General features: G+C 37.8%; 1 pseudogene; it reads left to right on the forward strand.

The window, feature by feature from the left end:
- Positions 1-5,024: 5,024 nt before the first annotated feature.
- LOC122745272 lies at positions 5,025-5,467 on the forward strand (annotated as a pseudogene).
- Positions 5,468-19,755: the final 14,288 nt, after the last annotated feature.

A 19,755-nucleotide genomic window follows, 5' to 3' on the forward strand; every position in this document is an offset into this window, starting at 1 on the left:
CTGAATCCAGGGCCGGTGCTTTATCTACTGCACCACCTAGCTGCCCCTAAAAGTTAACTTTTAGTAATCTTTTTATTTGAATATAATCTCACTTTGTGATATCTGTAGCTCACTGAAACATTAGAATATTATAAATGTTTGAATGGGTCTTCTCAGGAAAATGGACTATCATACTATCAACTTCTACAGAGTGGGTCTGCTGGCTCTCAGAACTCTTTTTGGCCTCTATGTTCAAGTGCTGCTCTCACTTTTCTCACTCTTGTCTTGTGTTTTAAAACTTTGAAATTTTAAACCTTTCAAAACATTTTGTGCTTTGTTCAAGCTGTACATATTTATAAAGATCAGGAGCTAACATGGTTGGAGAAGAAAGAGTAGTAGATTCTGATCATGATCCCAGAATTGCTAATAACCGTAGAGTTGGGAAATTCAACTAAATAAGTAATCAATAAGCATTTGTGTGGTGTCTACCATGCAGTAGGTACTTTATTTCAGATCTTTGGGGTTTTCCCATTGTAAAATGAGGCTAAATGATTACTAAGGTTCATTCTAGCTCTAATATTCTTTGATTCTATTGTAACTGGTCAAAGAATGCCCAGTCCTTAAAGCATGTTTGAAGTTACTGTTCTTGATACAAGGTATACACATATATCCCTTGCCTAAATTCAGTCCAATAACAGGTAGAGGCATGTTGAACTGACTTCCAGCCACAAGTAGCTATGGGACTGATATTGTTTGGTGACAGAGTCTTCTGATTAACTTAGGAATCATAAAAATTTATGACTCAATAGCTGATGAGCCAGAACACAATTTACATACAAAAGTCATCTTCCCCTCTCTGAGCCCTATTGTGTCTTTTCCTTCCTACCAAACAAACAAAAAAGGCAGAACAATTGGGTATTATGGGTTGGAGGAGAGAGGGATGTCCTATTTCCTAATCAATTGTCATGTGTCCATGAGCACATTGCCTCTGTTTCTCTTGAATTTATGGATATCATTAATTCATATTTTAGTATCAATTTTTGGACTGGAATTTTGTGTTCAGGCCTGTTTCCACAATTATTCTTGGATAGGCTGGATAGAAGTTCCTCCAACATGTTGGGTGGACCCTGAGGAGAACTATTTGGAAGGCTTAGATGAGAGTGTTATGAGATGGACTGGCATGAATAATTTGTAATCTGCATTGTTGGAGGGCTTAACCACATCACATATGCATTAGAATACTGAGGTACTGATGATGAAGAAGTAAACCACCAGTACTTCAGTAGAAGGCTTTAAATTTATTCTGCTACTTTTGAAGAAGAGAAAAGGATTCTGAAATAACCCTTTTCAAGGAGAAGGAAATAGAGGGGAAAATCATTCTTGTTCTTTATTTTCCCACTTTGGTTCCTAATTAAGTTAGCAGATGGATTGGAGGACTATCCATTGGTTCTGGCTTTCATTAGAATAGAGGTAAGATAGAAGAATTTTAAATGTCCTGGATCTATGTCACATGTATGACAATTATATTTACATTATGTGATGTATATTGTATCTAATATGTTCAAATGATGGAAACTTCTATGTAAAGCTCAACAAAATAAATGAACCTGACAGTCAGACATGAAGCCACAATTATTCCTCTTTTAAAGGACATAGATTGTAATATAACAGTTCTTGAGCAATTATTATATACTTTCTCCTATATCTCTCAACATGGAATATGGTACTCTGCATTGTTGTTATTTAGTTGTTTAGTCATGTCCAACTTTTCCTGACTCCAATTCGGATTTTCTTGACAAAGACACTGGAGTGGTTTGCCATTTTCTTTCTCCAGCTCATTTTACTGATGGTAGTTAAGTATCTGAGGCCAGATTTGAAAGCAGGTCTTCCTGACTCCAGGACCAGCACTCCATTCACTGTGCCACCTAGCTGCTCATATTCTTTGCATAGAAGGTGCTAAACAAATGCTTTCTGAATGAAAAATGAATCAATGAGTTATGCAAATTTTGGTTACTAGGATTATAAAGGGCCTAGAAGAATGTTGATTTGCTTTAAAACATTAATCCTATCAAACATAGGGTGTGACCTTGATTAAAAAAAAAAAAAAGCTGGAGGGTGGGGAGGGGAGGTGTATGATTCCAGTATTTGTGTTTCAAATGGTCCAAAGCAGAGAGACAGAGAGAGAGAGAGAGACAGAGAGACAGAGAGATGGAGGTTAGGACATATGGGTGTGGTAATAGACTTGGAGATTGATTGAGATCTCTTCTGTCCCTTCTAAATCTAAGAATCTATATTCTTTACAGAGCTTAAGAAACCATTGATCTCAGGACTTTTATTTAAGCAACCTATCATTGAACTTCACACTTTTAGTAACCAAAGACTACAGACTGCCTTTGCAATTTACTCATTCATTCAAATATTTATTAAAGAACTATTATGTGCTGGAAACAGCACCAGGTTCTAAGGATACAAAAACAAAGACAAAGCAATCTTTGCCATCTAAATGCTTATATTTTATTGATGGATGGTAGGAAAAACATATAAACAATAGGGAAATACAAAATATATGCAAAGTGGAGGACGACCAACTAATGCTGGATGATAAGAACCTGTAGAACATTCTTTCAATGATCAGACTAATCGTAATACACACGGCTTTTGCTGTGTTCATTTCTGTTTGGAATGTCATAGGATTTAGAGTTGAAAAGCATCTCAGAGGTCACCTAATCCCACACTCTCACTTTACAGATGAAAGAACCAAGGCCTAGAAAAGTTAAGTGACTTGCCTTTAGTCTCCCTCTAAGCTCTTCGACATTAAAGAGTGCTTCATTCTTAGCAAAAGTGCCTGAATGTAGAGGGTCAGCTACCCCTTCTCCTTCCCTACATGATTTGATCTGAGGTTTATCTATATATTAAAGAAGGTTGTTATAATAATGTCCCACTATGGTGACTTTAACTGGGAAAGTCATTGGTGATCTCTTTAGCATTTGAAAGTGCCCAGATTTGGAACATATTTCCAATGTCGATATGATCTCATTCCTAAACTAACATTTGAGTCCGACAAAACACTGTGTTTTCCAGTAAACAAGGTGGGATGTCCAGAGTGTCTGTTCTTTTAAAGTATTTTCTAGACTAAGAATTTCTTCTCCTATCTCAGGATGGAAAGCAGAAATCCTGCTTGAATCTATTAACCATTAGGAAATCTGTGTCAGAAAGTCCATTATCTTTCCTGCATGAGTTGTTACTAAAGCAGTAGGGAGTCCCCCCCTCTACATATTCAAACATACCCTTTCCTTTCCCACTGTGATAGAAATCTGAATTCACACCTCCTCAGTACCCCTTTCCCCTTGGGTCCCCTCCCTCCTTCTTGTGGGAGAGAATGGAAGGTGGACACTGGAGAGCTCCTCCCAGATCTTCTATTTAAGGAAAGAGCCCAGGAAGACATCTCTATTTCCCACCTGGCTGCTCTCCTGGTACCCTCCCTTCCTGAATAGCCCGGAAGTTGTTCTAAGCAATTCTTTTTTGTTACAATATTATCTCATTTCATCCTCATAGTGTCCCTTTGAGGAAAGGGCTATTATTATCCCCATCTTACAGTTTAGGAAACTGAGGCAAACCAAAGTTAAGTGAGTTGCCCAAGGTCACACAACTAGTAATTGTCTGAGGCTGGATTTGAACTCAGGTCTTCCTGACTCCAGGCCCAATACTCTGCACCACTCAGCTATTGTTATTATTAGGGAGATAGGAACTGGACCTGTGGCACAGGGAACTCTTAGTTAAAACAACTCCTTCTACCAAAGCAAATTGGCAGTTTACCTGCAGCTTATTTTCTCTGAGCATGGCCTGGAGCAGAAATATCAAATGCAGGGAGGCAATATGGCCACTAGGGTCAAACAAGGTTAAAACGTAATAGGGAAATATTTGTCAAAATAAAAAGTTCAATAAAATATAGATAATAGTAATTTGTGGTTTTCTATGTCAATACACAGGCTGCAGGGAACCTTTGCCTGGTTTAGCTCTCCATTTCTACTAGAGTTTGACACCACTCACTGACCTAGAGCAGTGAGACAGGTTAAGTGACTTGCCCGGAGTCATAGAACCAATAAATGTGGGGGCAGAACTTGAAGCCAGGTCTCCCCAGATTTGAGGCCTGTTCTGTATCCTCTATGTACATTATCTATATTGATAACTATTATTACTATTACCCTTCTGAAGCAAGAAAAGCAGCAATAATAATCCCACATATTTCTTTTTCTTTTCAAAAGCAATTTAGGGTATGAGAATTAGTACATGTAAGGCTTACTGATATGTAACAAAAATATAGGAATTGTGGTTTTAGCATAATCATATATATGTATGTGTGTATACATACATGTGTATGTATACATTAATTTTATAATTGGGCTAGACCGACTTGTTCATTTAAAGATGAGAAGTTTTCTTCTGAGTCCGTGAAATACTCTCTTAGTTATCTTCATTGATGAAAAGTATTCATCATTTGTTGGAGGAATTGATTATTTTTGAACATTCAAAAGTCATTCTGAGCCAGTTGGAAATTACCATTTTTTGATCAAAAAATACTGGGGCCCTAAGGTAAGGAACCCATTCTTCTGTGAATCAAAATTGTGTCTAAAGTTCATTTCAAAAGAGTAATTGCAGAAGTGCTTTGGATGATGGCAGTAACCATAGAGTAAGTATTGAGCCTCCCAAGGTGACTTTTTGAAGGAGATAACATGCATTTTGATATACAAATCCTAGCATGCTTGCCCCAAATATCAGTCCCATTACTTTATTACACAGAGAGTTCTCACTTACCTATCTCATTGAACTAGTTTCCAGCAAGGAGTTCATTTTAAAGTCTGTGAAGAATGTGAAAAGCCTTTGGAATTGACTAGAAGTCCGACTATAAGTAAATAAATAACTACACATATAATATTGGTGGATGATGCCCAAGACAAATGACAAAATTCCAAATGAACGGACTGTTAAAAATGACACTCTAGCTCCCTAGAAACCTACTTGCTTGTGAAAAGGTATCGGGAGCCCGCACGATGCCCGGAGTCAAGGTGAAGGACGGGAACCAATAGGAGTTTGCCCGGGTGCTGGCCGCCTTCCTGAAAAAGTCAGGGAAGCTGAAAATCCCCGAATGGGTGGACACAGTCAAGCTGGTCAAGCATAAGGAGATGGCACCCTATGACAAGAACTGGTTCTACACCGAGCTGCCTCCACCGCCCACTGCTTGTACCACCAAGGCAGAGCAGGGGTGGGATCCATGACCAAGATCTATGGTGGGCGCCAGCACAACGGAGTCATGCCCAGTCACTTCAGCAGAGGCTCCAAGAGCATGGCCCGGAAGGTCCTGCAGGCCCTGGAAGGCCTCAAGATGGTGGAGACGGACCACAATGGGGGCCGGAAGCTGACACCTCAAGGACAGAGAGACCTGGACAGAATTGCCGGACAGGTGGCCACTGCTGACAAGAAGCATTAGGACAGACCACACCAGATTCACTAATAAAGAAAAAAAAAGGTACCATCCCCCTAAGTGTCAGTATACCTATTATAATTAGATGTGCTGAAATACATTTACTAACATTCTACCCACTGAATACATAGCAACACGTATAGGGAATAGGAGAACCGGTTGATACTTTGGGTTTGGCAAAAACAACTTCAACTATTTTCCAAACATTTTGGTTTTGGCCAAGTCCAACACATGTGTTGCCAAGTATGTTCTCCTTAATTTTTAAGTCCATGTCTGAAATTTAGTCCATATGTCATATTTATTTCATTCTATTTAGCATTTATAAGGCACCTAGATGCCAGATTAATTAGGTAGCACTTTTAAGTGGTTAATCCCATTACCTATGTGGGAAATATCATAGGTATGTTCAGTTTAAAGACAAGGAAACAGACTTACCCAACAAAATGTAACAGATTAAGAAGTAAAACAAAATCTACAGCTGCAAGATACCTTATTACTTTACTCAGAGCCATAACTACGGCAGAGTGACTTGGGTTTTTCATCAGGGAGCTAAAATTTAAAGGACACTGACAGCACTTTTTCTACTTCAATAAGTAGAAAAAAATTGGACTTAGCACTTAAGATCAGTCCTACCTTGCCTCCTCCCTGGCACATGACTCTTCAGCAATAGGTATCCTAGGGTTCTGCCCATGGACACTAGGGATGAGGACAGGGAGAGAAATAGAAGAGTCGTACACATACACAAACACAGAGACAATTACATTTATTTAAAAGTTGATTTTATAGAATATCTTGTGTTTTTTGCTTAGGACACCAAAATGGCTAATTATGGCTCTGCATTCATTCATCACCCAGCAAGAGACTATTGAAAGACTTCTCTGGATATATGCATATTTGTTATAAAAGTATTGTTTTTTATTTTTTTTAATTAGGAAAGTTGAGAGGGAAAGTAAATACTTTCTAATTGCAAGTATTTTTTTTAAAGAAAAACTTTCAAATGCATAACACTGTACTATTCAGGATAAAAAAAAAATAGTAAAAACCCCATCCTAGTCTTAATCAGCTCATGCTTCATTTGCAGAAAATAGGATATATGTATAGAAATCAAAGAGAGAAGGGGCAGCTACGTGGTACAGTGGATAAAGCACTGGCCCTGAATTCAGGAGGACCTGAGTTCAAATCCAGCCTTAGACACTTGATACTTACTAGCTGTGTGACCCTGGGCAAGTCACTTAACCCTCATTGCAATGCAAAAAAAAAAAAAAAGAGAGAGAGAGAACAATTCTAGAAGTACTATAGAAGAAATTATGTCATCACATGTGTGCTATTACAATTTTGTTTCCATTAAAGTCCTTTATCAATGCTTCATCATGGCACTGAGACCCTCTGAGTTCTCAAAAGCTATTTCACAGGGCAGCTAGGTGGTGCAGTGGATAGAGCACCGGCCCTGGAGTCAGGAGTACCTGAGTTCAAATCTGGCCTCAGACACTTAACACTTACTAGCTGTGTGACCCTGGGCAAGTCACTTAAACCCAATTGCCTCACTAAAAAAAAAAGAAAAAAAAAAGCTATTTCAGTAGAGCACAAACTCTTCCAAGTCCTATCAGACTGGAGAAGCTTCAAGTCCTGTCTCACTGATGGCCCCTATATCTAAGTTGGGGGACCATCTTGAACACAGAGAGACTTACTAACTAATTGACCACTGAGGGATGAGTGCACAGCAACTCTCAAAGAATAGCTAAAAAGAGTTAAAAAGAGATTGAGATCCACTTCATTGAAAGGAGTATCAGCAATGACAAAATATTATATTCTTGAGGTATGGAAGAACTATTTTTGAAACGTCAATTTTTATTGAAAATGTACTTTATCTTTACAACTTATTTAGTTGAAATTGTTCAAAGCGCTTCATATAAATGACTGGGATTATCCCTACAGGATCCCAGTGAAATAGTGTCAGCATCATTTCTATACTTTTTTTCCCAAGGTATCTAAATGTAGAGTTGAAATATCTTGTCTAAGGTCACACAATTAGACCAGGATTGGAATCTCCTTATTTCTAGTCTTTACAGTATACTGCACCTTTCCCCAAACAAACAATAAACATTTAATCTATTCAAGTCTTCCCTCGGGTTCAATAGGAGAGACTCAAATTACTTTCTTAAAAATGGATGAATAGGAGGCAGCTGGGTGGCGTAGTGGATAGAGCACTGACCCTGGATTCAGGAGGACCTGAGTTCAAATCCGGCCTCAGACACAACGCTTACTAGCTGTGTGACCCTGGGCAAGTCACTTAACCCTCATTGCCTTGCAAAAAAAAAAAAAATGGATGAATAAAGACTCCTGAATTTTGAATCAGAGGACATAAATTCTTTTTTGGGAGGGAGAGGGGGTGCAATGAGGGTTAAGTGACTTGCCCAGGGTCACACAGCTAGTAAGTGTCAAGGGTCTGAGGCCAGATTTGAACTCAGATCCTCCTAAATTCAGGGCCAGTGCTCTCTCTATCCACTACACCACCTAGCTGCCCCAAGAGGATATAAATTCAAATTCTGATACCTACTACCTGAATGACCTTTGACATGTCACTTTAGCTATGTGGTGTTAACTTTCCTCATTTATAAAAGGGAAGGTTTGGACTAGACTAGTATTTTTCAAAAAGTGGCCCATGGATCCCTCAGGGGTCCTGAGATCATATTAAGAGGTCCACAGAGTCAGAATTATTTTCATAATAATACTAAAGTGCTATTTTCCTATTAAAATACTTGTCCATTTTCCAATTACATGGACATTAAAGCTGGATTTCCTTCAATTAAAAAAGCACATCACAATAGATTGAATGCAAACAGATAAAACAACAGCTGTCTTCTATAAAGCCAGATTATTAAAAAGATTCACAATGTGTCTATGTGTGTGTTTGTGTAAAAATGTCATTCTTCTTAGTACTATTTTTTTGAAAATAGTTATTTTCATTAAAATGATATTTTTGTTAACATGTGATGAGCTTATTTTTAAATAAATGAATAACTATTTTAGTTTTATTTTTAAGTTTAATAGATTCAATGGGCATTAATTAAATTTAAAATTTAACTCATTAGTTTTCATTTCTAATATTGTGAATATTAATAAATATAACCCACATGAACAAATGTTCTTTGAGGCATCCTCAATAATTGTTTAAGGTTGTAAAAAGATCTTGTTACCAAAAAGTTTGAAAACCACTGGACTAGATATTTGATGCACCTTAAAACTCTAACTCTCATGAGATGTATAAGTACCTCAGTTTGACAGTGTTGCAGATTATCCAGTATATCCAGGTTTCGTCCCCCATACATTAGAAGCAATGAATCCATTCTCACTTTCCTTTATCTAAACTTCATATAAATCATATTTAAACTTCATATAAATCATAATGTCAAGGGGAAACTAGACTTTAATATGAAGAATAAGTGAGCTAGAGCTGCTCCTGGGACCAGATAGTCATTTCGTTTTTCCAAGCTCATTGACCTTTTTCTATTAACCCTGGTCTAGTGGTTTCAATGTCAACACTGGTAGCCATATGAGAACGTTCCAGTGCTGTGCTTTGGGCCTTGCATCAGCTTCCAGGAAGATTACAGCTCTGACATTAACTTGATCCAGGGAAACTTTGCCCATGACTCCAAACCTTCTCTATTCGTTACTTTCTGTCTTTCTTTTTTTTTTGGCAGGGCAATGAGGGTTAAGTGACTTTCCCAGGGTAACATAGCTAGTAAGTGTCAAGTGTCTGAGGTGGGATTTGAACTCAGGTCCTCCTGAATCCAGGGCCTATGCTCTATCCACTCCGCCACCTGGCTGCCCCTATTCATTACTTTCTAAATCTTTCCTGATCACTGAATCCTCAAGTAGAGAGAAGCATTGAGGCTTCTGAATTGTCTAGGTTCCATAGGAACCTAGGTTCCATAGGTTCCATAGGTTCCATTATCATCTCTATGCAGATTCAACCCTCATCTCTCTCCTGAGCTCCATTCTACATCACCATCTTTTGGATATGGCCATCTAGATGTCCCCTAGGCATCTCAAATATTACCTTAATAGAACTCATTATCTTCCCTTTCTAATTTCATGGTTCCTTGAAATGTCCCTTGTTTGGTTAAGAGGACCATAATTCTTCAGGTAACTGAGGTTCTCAACCTTAGAGTAATTCCAAACTCCTACTTCCTCACTCTCCATATCTGATCTGTTGTAAAGTCTTTTTAACCACCACCAAAGTTCAGGCCTTCCTTACCTCTTACTTAGAAACAACAGGACCCTAATTAGAATTTCAGCTTCCATCTCACCCCACTTCAGATAGATAGATAGATAGATAGATAGATAGATAGATAGATAGATAGATAGATAGATAGATAGATAGATAGATAGATAGATGATGGGTGGATGGATAGATAGATGGATGGATGGATAGATAGATGGATGGATGGATAGGCTAGGCAAGGATAGAATATATTATATGATATATGATACGATAAAGATAGAAAATACACATATAGATAGATAATAGGGAGTTGAGAGATAGATAAGGGAGAGATTCAGTGAGCATGTATTAAATTCTTATTGTGTGCTCTACACTGTGCTAAGTGATAAGGATAACAAAAACAAGCCAGCAAGACATGCTCTGCCTTCAAAGAGTTTATATTTTAATAGAGGGGCAGCTAGGTGATACAATGGATAGAACACTGGCCCTGAAGTTGAGAGGACCTGAATTCAAATCTCACCTCAGATACTTACTAGCTTGTGTGACCTTGGGCAAGTAACTTAACCCCAATTGCCTTAAACATCCAGGGCCATCTCCAGTCGTCCTGATATGTATCTTGCCACTGGATCCAGGTGGCTCTGGAGGAGTGAGTTTGTTGACTTTGCACAGTCCACAAGTCATGACATCACCCTGATGTCATGGTCCTCTTTGAGTATGAAGGACAAACAACGAACAAAATTCTAATGGGGGAAAACAAAACATAAAGGGGAACTGGGGATGGGTAGGTTAGAGGGGGCACACCACCAACAGCAGGATGCATGAGATGTCCACAGTAGATGTCTGTCAGCTAGGCAACACAGTGGACAGAAAGCACTAGGTCTGCAATAAGGAAGACCTGAGTGAAAATCCAGTCTCAAATATTTATTTGCTCTGTGACACTGGGTGCTTACCCTCTTTCTGCTTCATTTTCCTTAACCATAAAATGGAGATGATAACAGCATCTACTTCCCAGATTGGTTGTGAGGATCACATGACATAATGTTTGTAGAGTGTTTAGCATAGTGTCTGGTACACAGCAAGCACTTAATACATGCTTATTGCCTTTCTTTCCAGAAAGTGGTATGGATGCTGCATTCTGGGCAAGATAAGGCAAAAACTCACCTATTAAGGCCCAACATCCCAGGAACGGAACACAAAATAGCTTCCATCTAGCTACTAAAATAATTTTTTTAAACCACAGCATTGATTACATCACTATTCTGATCAAGAATCTTTAGTTGCTCCCAATTGCCTCTAGGATAAGATTTAAATTCCTCAGGTTGGCATTCAAAACCTTTTACAATCTGGCTCTAGCCTGCCTTTCCAGACTTATAACAAGTTAGAATACCACACCTTCCCCCCTCCTCATCCCCCCCACCACTACATTTTAACTACATGATTTTGTTCCCTTAACTCAAGATTCCATTTTCTGCATCTATGCCTTTACACAAATTATCTCTCATTCATGGAATGCACTTCCTCCTCAGCTTTCTCTTTTAGAATTTCTGACTTCCTTCAAAGTTCAGCTAAAATGCCACCTCCTCCAGGAAGCTTTTCTTGGTCACCATACTCATTAGTTCTCTCTTCCTTCTCCAATATTCATACACATCCTTATCTGCCCACAGGTTGAATTCCCTGCCTATCCCCTTCCCCAAATATAAACTTTTTGAGGGCAAGGATTATTTTACCTTTGCATTTTCCTTATTTGTATTTCTTCCACGTATTTTAACCCCACCACCTGTCAGGGTCCCTTACAAATATGTAGTGCTAATAAACTCTTGTTGGATTAGACTGGATCCTAACATCTAGTTACTTTATGATCCCAGGAAATCAAGTGCCCAAACTGAGCAAAACGCAGGACTTCTTTTTCCCATTCTGTAATCAAGTCTCACTCTTGCTCAAACTGATCATTTTCAGACCTCAGGACGATTTTTGGTATTCCATACATTTTAGTGAATATATTATTTAGCTAACTTCTTTTAAAATGGAAAGTGATGTTAAAAAAGATCTCTGTATGCCATTAATTTACATCATTGTTTCAAAAATGGAATATAACATTAACCTCTTCCCTCAGCATAAACATGACAACAAACCTATTCAGAAGGGAGAACAGAATAAACTTTTTCCCACTTACAAAGGACCAGGGAATAAACTTTCAGAGTTAGGGAAATGGATCCAGAGTTCCCTAGAACAGTATAGAGATTTGGCATTCTTGAAAGTTTAATTCACACTTTTTTGACCAGAAATACATTATTTAATGTTACTTGTGTTGTTCTGGTGACCACAAGAAAGTGTTTGAAATGTATTATAGTAGATTCCACAAAGGAAAATCTAGTTCATGAATATATGATCACTGTCTTTTCTCTATAAATATCAGCAAACATGTCCAACCTCATTAGCCAAGAATTTATTATAAACGAAGCATCTTCTTTCTCTTTTTTTTTTGCTTCCAATTTTTCAGCAATACATTTGTTTCTTAGCATTGCCCCTAAAGGATAGGTAGGCAAAGGGGAAAGAAGTTTGATATGAATTAACTTTTCAACACATTGATACTAGTGTCATGGAGATTTTGTAGGGTTAGGGTTAGAATGAGGTTTACTCTATTTATCCACATTTTCCCACTTCCCCCATCAGGTCGGAATAACATCTGGAATTGGCTCCAACACAAACGTTGGAGAGAATGTTAAGTGGAAAGTAACCTACATTTTTTTTTTACCTGCCTGCCACCTTATTGATTTTTTTAATCACTAAGAGGATATGGAAGATCTGTATATTTATTCACTAGTCTACATTTCTTGTTTTTCTGCATTCTGAGGTAATGTAGCATAATAGAGTAATTACATGTTGTAGAAGACAAACACTGAGCTTTGGGGAGATTGTAGAAGAACTCATGTATTCGCACTAAAGACTCAGGTCTTTTCCAAAACTGAGGCTCTAATGCACTCATGAACATTCAGTGACCCACAAATTAGAAGGTGTGTATTTCAGTCCCAAATACTCTTTCTCCTTTTCCATCTTTCTGTTTCTCATTCATTGCTATAATTCCAAAGGTCTAGGAAACTCCCGGTATGGAAAATCCCATCTACCACTGAAGATCCTTCACTCCTTTGCAACTTAGTCTTAGAGAATCACTTGGACCACTAAGAACTTAATTCAATGGCGCAGGGTCACCCAGCCGGTATGCGTCAGATGTGAGATTTGAACCTAGATCTGACTCCTAAAGGGGCACCAGCTGTAAAGTCAGGAGGACCTGAGTTCAAATCTGGCCTCAGATACTTCCTAACTATGTGACCCTTGGCAAGTCACTCAATCCTGTTTGCCTCAGTTTCTTAATCTGCAAAATAAGTTGGAGAAGGAAATAACAAATCACTCTAGGATTTTCACCCTCCAAAAAACCACAAATGGGGTCACGGAGTGTTGGACATGATTAAAACAACTTAACAATAGCAAAAACAACAACTGATTCCTAGGCCAGTTCTTTTTTTTTTCTTTTTTTTTGTGGGGCAATGAGGGTTAAGTAACTTGCCCAGGGTCACACAACTAGTAAGTGTCAAGTGTCTGAGGCTGGATTTGAACTCAGATCCTCCTGAATCCACGGCTGGTACTTTATCCATTCCTAGGCCAGTTTTTTATCCACTATGTCATGCTACCTCTAACCAGGTCATTTGTTCAAAAGGCAATCAATCAATCCACAAACATTTGTTAATGTTTATGTGCCAGGAATTGTGTTAGGCTCTGGGGACACAAAACTTAAAATGAAAGTATTTCTGCCCTTGAGAATCTCACATTCTAAAGGAAAACACAACATAAATACAAATAGTGTGTGTATGGCTAGATGGATAGATGTGCATGTGCATATCCAGAAATAGATGTGGGGCAAATGATTTACCCTCTCTCTGAGTCTGTACCCTCACCTATGAAATGGAGATAACATTATTTGTCCTACCTATTGAATCTCAAAGGACTGCTATCAGAGTTAATTGAGATAATGCATGTGAACACGCTCTCTAAACCATAAAGCACCATAAAATATAAACTATTATTATAAAAGAATACTAATTATGACCACAGAAATAACCACGGCACCAAACAGAGGCTGAGGAAATGACCTCTATTTTCTCTGTAAAAAATAAAGGATCATATTACTAGCAAAGGCTAAAAAGGTACATTTGATTTTAATTTCCTGATACATGCAAAACTATTATCCGCCATTTGGGAAGGAATGCTTTGAGATAAAGCAATGCTTAAGTGCATGGTGCATCTTTCCATTAGAAATCAATTAATCTGTGTCAGCCCCAGAGTTGCTCCAGTCGGGAGGAGTTTATGCATAGTGCCTAATGCATTTATGACCACAAAATAAGGAGTCCTTTGGGATCTGATAAGTGTAAACAGCATAAAAAATGATCCTTTATTCCGCCATGCTCAACTTGTTATCCTAATTTAACAAATGTGACTTGCTTATAACGGGAATGTTCTTTTCACTTTCCATACTCACATGTCAAGGGCAGAATCATTAACAACATCCATATGCACATTTAGACCTCTGGTCTATGCTCATTTAAGAAATTGTCCAGAACAATTCAATTTTATTAAATGAACTTTTCCTTCCTAACTACTAGAAATCTACATGTTTTCCCACCCTGTAAACAGGGTTTGAAAGCCTTACCTAGAACCTGTGATTTTACAAGTGAAGGGAAATTCCCTTGTAGAAATACCCCTGGGGGCAGCTAGGTGATACAGTGGATAAAGCACCAGCCCTGGATTCAGGAGGACCTGAGTTCAAATCCAGCCTCAAACACTTGACATTTACTAGCTGTTTGACCCTGGGCAAGTCACTTAACCCTCATTGCCCTGAAAAAAAAAAAAGAAAAGAAAAGAAAGAAACACCATTTACCTGACATGGAGTGGCAACTTGTGGGAAATTTATAATCTTAGAAATATTTTTAAAGACACAGTAAATTAATTTGTCCCTGGCCAAACAGGTTGCTAGTAGCAAAGCCAAGATTTGAACCCAGGTCTTCCTAATTACAGTTGTTTCTCTATCTACTGCAGCATGCATTATAGGCCAGTAGAAACCACAGTGGGTTATAGTTCAGAAAACTACTCCTCTAACTAGTATGACCTTGGACAAGTCACCTCCTAGGGCCCTTGTATCAATAAGATGATATATGTGGAATCACAGAGTGATAGAACTATAAAGGACTTTAGAGATAATACAGACCACGAGTGTTTAACCTGACATCCTCAAAATAAATATATGTGGATATAAATATGCATTACATGTGCAAATGTATGCACATGTGTGTACATTGCATCTGTGTACATTACATTGTTCATACAAATATGTGTACATATGTGTGTGTTGTGTACATTGAGTATGTACTTTTAAATAACTATTTCAATATAACTAATTTCCTTTAATCCTATGTATTTTATGTAATTAAAAACATTATTCTGAGAAAGGGTCCATGGGTTTCACCAGACTATCAAAGAAGTCTATTACAAAAAAAAAAAAAAAGTAGAGAACCACTGAATTCTAGACCAAACCCTTCATTTCACAGATGAAAGAACTAAGACATAGTGGATGTGGTGACTTGTTCAAGGTCACAAAGCTGGTTACTAACAAAGCCAAAACTACAAACCAGGTCTCCTACTTTCCAAGCCAATATTCTTTTGTCAACTGTAAAGAGCTATTCATATGTAAATTATTACTATTTTAAAATTTTTCATAGCAATTATTACTGTAAAGGAATTTTTCATAGTAAACATACTGTAAGGTATCGAAATCTCAAAGAATTTGCTTTTACCAGTGAAGTTCCCTTTTTTTTCCTGTGAAAGTCCTACTTCCTTCCTCCAAGTTTTGTCTGGGGCAAGGAGGGTTTATTTATTTAATATTCATGACAAAGAAGATAGCCCATTGGCAAGAAGATAAAGTGGGGGAGGCTAGAGACTTTGCCTTGATGGTAAAAAAAAATAGAAAAGGGAAATGCCACTATTTTTATTCTATTTCATTTTATGTTAAATGGGAGATGAATTAGAACTGCAAAATCAGGATGCATTTTTTTTTTCAACTGGGGAGGGCCACACACTGCAAGGCAAGAGATAAGACAGTATATGGATCTTTCCAAGAGTGATGAATAACTGTGAAACACCATTCATAAAAAGACTTCACACTATTCTAATGCCAATATTATTGGTCACCAGGATGTAGCCAGATGTTTATTTATATGACCATCATAAATATCCAAACCTTGTTCTATGTCAAGTTAAATAGATCTTTTAAAGTAAAACTAAGAGGAGAAGAATCACAATTTTGATTAGCAGTAACCTAGAATGTGCAGGAATAGTAGATTAGAATATTAAGTGCCACATAGTATCTGAGGCCAGATTTTTTTTTTTTTTGCAGGGCAATGAGGGTTAAGTGACTTGCCCAGGTTCATACAGCTAATAAGTGTCAAGTGTCTGAGGCCAGATTTGAACTCAGGTCCTCCTGAATTCAGGGCCAGTGCTTTATCCACTGTGCCACCTAGCTGCCCCCTAGATTAGAATAAACTGAAAGCATTGATAATGTAGAGAATAATACTGTTCTGGTTAATGATAAATTTGGTCTACTCTTCACTCTATTTATAGGAATCATTTTCCTATAGCACCTTTAAAACTAGTTTATCTTACATTCTATTCACCTTAATTCAGATCCTCATCCCCTCCTACCTAGATTATTGAAATGGCCTGTTTGCTTTACCTGCCTCAAGTATGTCCCCATGCAAGTCTACCTGCACACAATTGCTAGATGTACACACAAAACTTATTTTCTCATTTCTTTTATCTTTGAGGTGTACAAGACTTTTAGTGGTATAGGTGGACATACACTGGTTAGTAACTTTTTATGCATGATTCCAAATTCCTTTACAGAATAACAGATCCACCAGTAGTAAAAAAAAAAAAATGTGACTTTTCTCACAATCCTGCCAACATTTATCATTTTCCTTTTCTGTCATCTTGGTCCATCTTTTTGTCATCTTGGTATGAGGAGAAACCTAAGAATTACTTTAATTTGCATTTCTCTAATTGGTAGTGATTTAGAGCATTTTTAAAATATGGTTATATATAGTCTGGGTTTCTACTCTTGAGAACTGTTTTTTTCATATCCTTAAACCATTTTTATCAATTGGGAAACTGATCTAATCATTATAAATTTGAATCATTTCTTTATACAAGGTGTCCCCAAAAAAATCTTACTATAGGTTTTCTCTCTCTCTCTCTCTCTCTCTCTCTCTCTCTCTCTCTCTCTCTCTCTCTCTCTCTCTCTCTTTCTCTCTCTTTTGCTGGGCCATGAGGGTTAAGTGACTTGCCCAGGGTCACACAGCTAGTAAGTGTCAAGTGTCTAAGGCCAGATTTGAACTCAGGTCCTCCTGAATCCAAGGCCAGTGCTTTATCCACTGCACCACCTAGCTGCCCCCCTTATTATGGTTTTAAAATTAATAACCCAAACCAAATAGACCATTTCAATAGTTTTAAAAAGAGCTATGAAAGAGGCTGAACTAAGGTAGATAAAATGTAAAGTGAACTAGCTTTGCTAAAATTCCTGACAGCAAATATGGGCATCATACATGTCATTACTTGTTCCTCTATAAGCTATTCTAAGGTGAGGCAATATCTTCCATTAATTGATTTATAAGCCAAGCACTGTCTGATCTGTGAGTCTCCATAGCTCAATTTTCCCATATTCCATGGCACAAATCAACAGGCATTGGTGGTATGGGCATGATAATAGCACCTACTTACCAGGGTGGTTGTGAGGATCAAATGAGATAACATTTGTAAAGTGCTTAGCACAGTCCTTTCACCGTATGGAGTTAAACCCTGTGGAATCATTCTGTAAGGCCGTATACTAATTCCACTGAACTTTATGCTTATACCACAGTGTCTTCAACATGTTTAACAGACGGAAATTAGAATACTCTGTCTATGAGTCTCCCTAAGGATGGTACAGTATACTCCTAGACTTTTAATTCCTGCCAAGTCACTAAAAATCATGATCTTGATCAGAACAGATCCTAGAATAGGCCTGGAAGCTAAGAATGTTGGTGGGGTTTTTTTTACATTTTTATATAGTTTTATTGTATTTTTAATTTTTTTTTAAATTGAGCTACCAGACCATACAAAAACATGTAGTGGACCAACTGGCTGTAGTTTGCTGACCCCTCATCTACATCAAGAATGTGAAGATCTATATGATCCAACTCCCCCCATTCATATGTGCATTTATTAGTCATTGAACATGGGTCTCACAGTTTGAGTGTAAGTAGACAAATTAAGGTTTATTGATCATCTAAAATGATGATGTGATTCTTAGCATCCCCTGTCCCTTTTCCATAACCCTGCCATTGTCACTGAAGAAATAGAAGGGGGCTAGATAAACCTGAGAGTTATTGTATTCCATAGCAAAAGGGGAAAAAATCGTCACTAGATGGCCAACCTACCAGTGATGTATCTCTCCAGATTTGTCTAGATGGGTCCTCATTAGACAGACTCATTACCAAGTCCATTACCAAAGCCATACCTGAAAGTTTTTCAACATGGTAGAATAGTCCAGAGCTTACGATCCACTGGCATAGTCTTTAAAAATCCTTGGGGGAGGGCAGCTAGGTGGCACAATGGATAGAGCACTGGCCCTGGAGTCAAGAGTACCTGAGTTCAAATCCGGCCTCGGACACATAACACTTACTAGTTGTATGACCCTGGGCAAGTCACTTAACCCCCTTGCCTCACTAAAAAAAAAATAAAAAATAAAAAATAATCCTTGGGGAAAACGGAGGGGGAGAATCAAATATTAATTAAAAGCCTATCGTGCCAGGGACTGTGCTAAGCACTTTACAAATGTTATCTCATTTGATCCTCACAACTACCCTGGGAAGTAGGTGCTATTATCATGCAGTTCAGGAAGCACCCAAATAGACTCCCCATACCTTTGGATATCTCTCTACCCCAAGACAATTTGAGATAACAATTATACAAATCATATTCAAGGGAAAGGTCAAAATATATTAAAATATAATTTTGGGTTAATATTCTGATAGAATAGTCACTTAATCTACAACTAGCACTACTCTTTTTTTTTTCTTTTGGCCACTCCCCTCAAGACCCAAAGACTTCTTTCCAGGGTTCAACATTTTAATCCTTTCTGAAGAAAGAATAGGGTTGAAGAATTTGTGGGAATTGAATGAACCACACTGACTCCATCTTGTAACTCAATTACTGATGTAGGTAAATTCCCTTTTAATTCAATTATGTGTCTAATCTGATTTCTGTCTTATGAGGAAACTTTATTCAGTTATGGAAATTGTGAAAAAAAATTTATTGTATTGTTTAAACTTAGTCCCACGTGACTGGGAAGCTAAACCACTTCTACCTTTTGCTTAGAAACTAAGGACCTAGGTTATGGTGAGCAAAAACCCCACTAAGATTGGAAGACTGAGGCAAGGACTTTTCTCACAATTAAACACCTGAAAACTGGCCTTGAACTGGTTAATCAGGTATTATTTCCATATTCCTTGGATTGAATACAGACACTTGGGGAGAGTGAGACACCACTTTTTCTGGTTTCTGAGAATTGCACCTGTTCAGTCTCTCCCTTCCAACTCAGAAAGTCCTTAATCTTTCCTCCAATTCGAAATCAGATTACTTAATTTTGTATTCTTGTTCATTGTTTTCTTTTGATTAATTGACCTTATTTTATTAATTGTTTTTAAATGCATAAAAATCTCTCTCGACCTTCATTTGGGGTCCCATGTTAAAACTGCGTAGGCCTGGTCCCAATTTGTAATGCAATGAACATGCATTGCTTAATAAACCAATATGTTCATGAATTTGAACCTTTGTTTCCTCAGTTATTTCAGATTTCAACCATCACAGAATACCTCCACTAGGTAGGTCATAGCCCAATTGCTTGTGGAGGTGGGAAAGGCAATGATTTTAACTAGATAAGAGTTAAAGCTCTTTCCCACCCTTTATTCATTTCCCAGGACCT

Source organism: Dromiciops gliroides, chromosome 3 (assembly GCF_019393635.1).
Source record: "Dromiciops gliroides isolate mDroGli1 chromosome 3, mDroGli1.pri, whole genome shotgun sequence".
Lineage (NCBI taxonomy): Eukaryota > Metazoa > Chordata > Mammalia > Microbiotheria > Microbiotheriidae > Dromiciops > Dromiciops gliroides.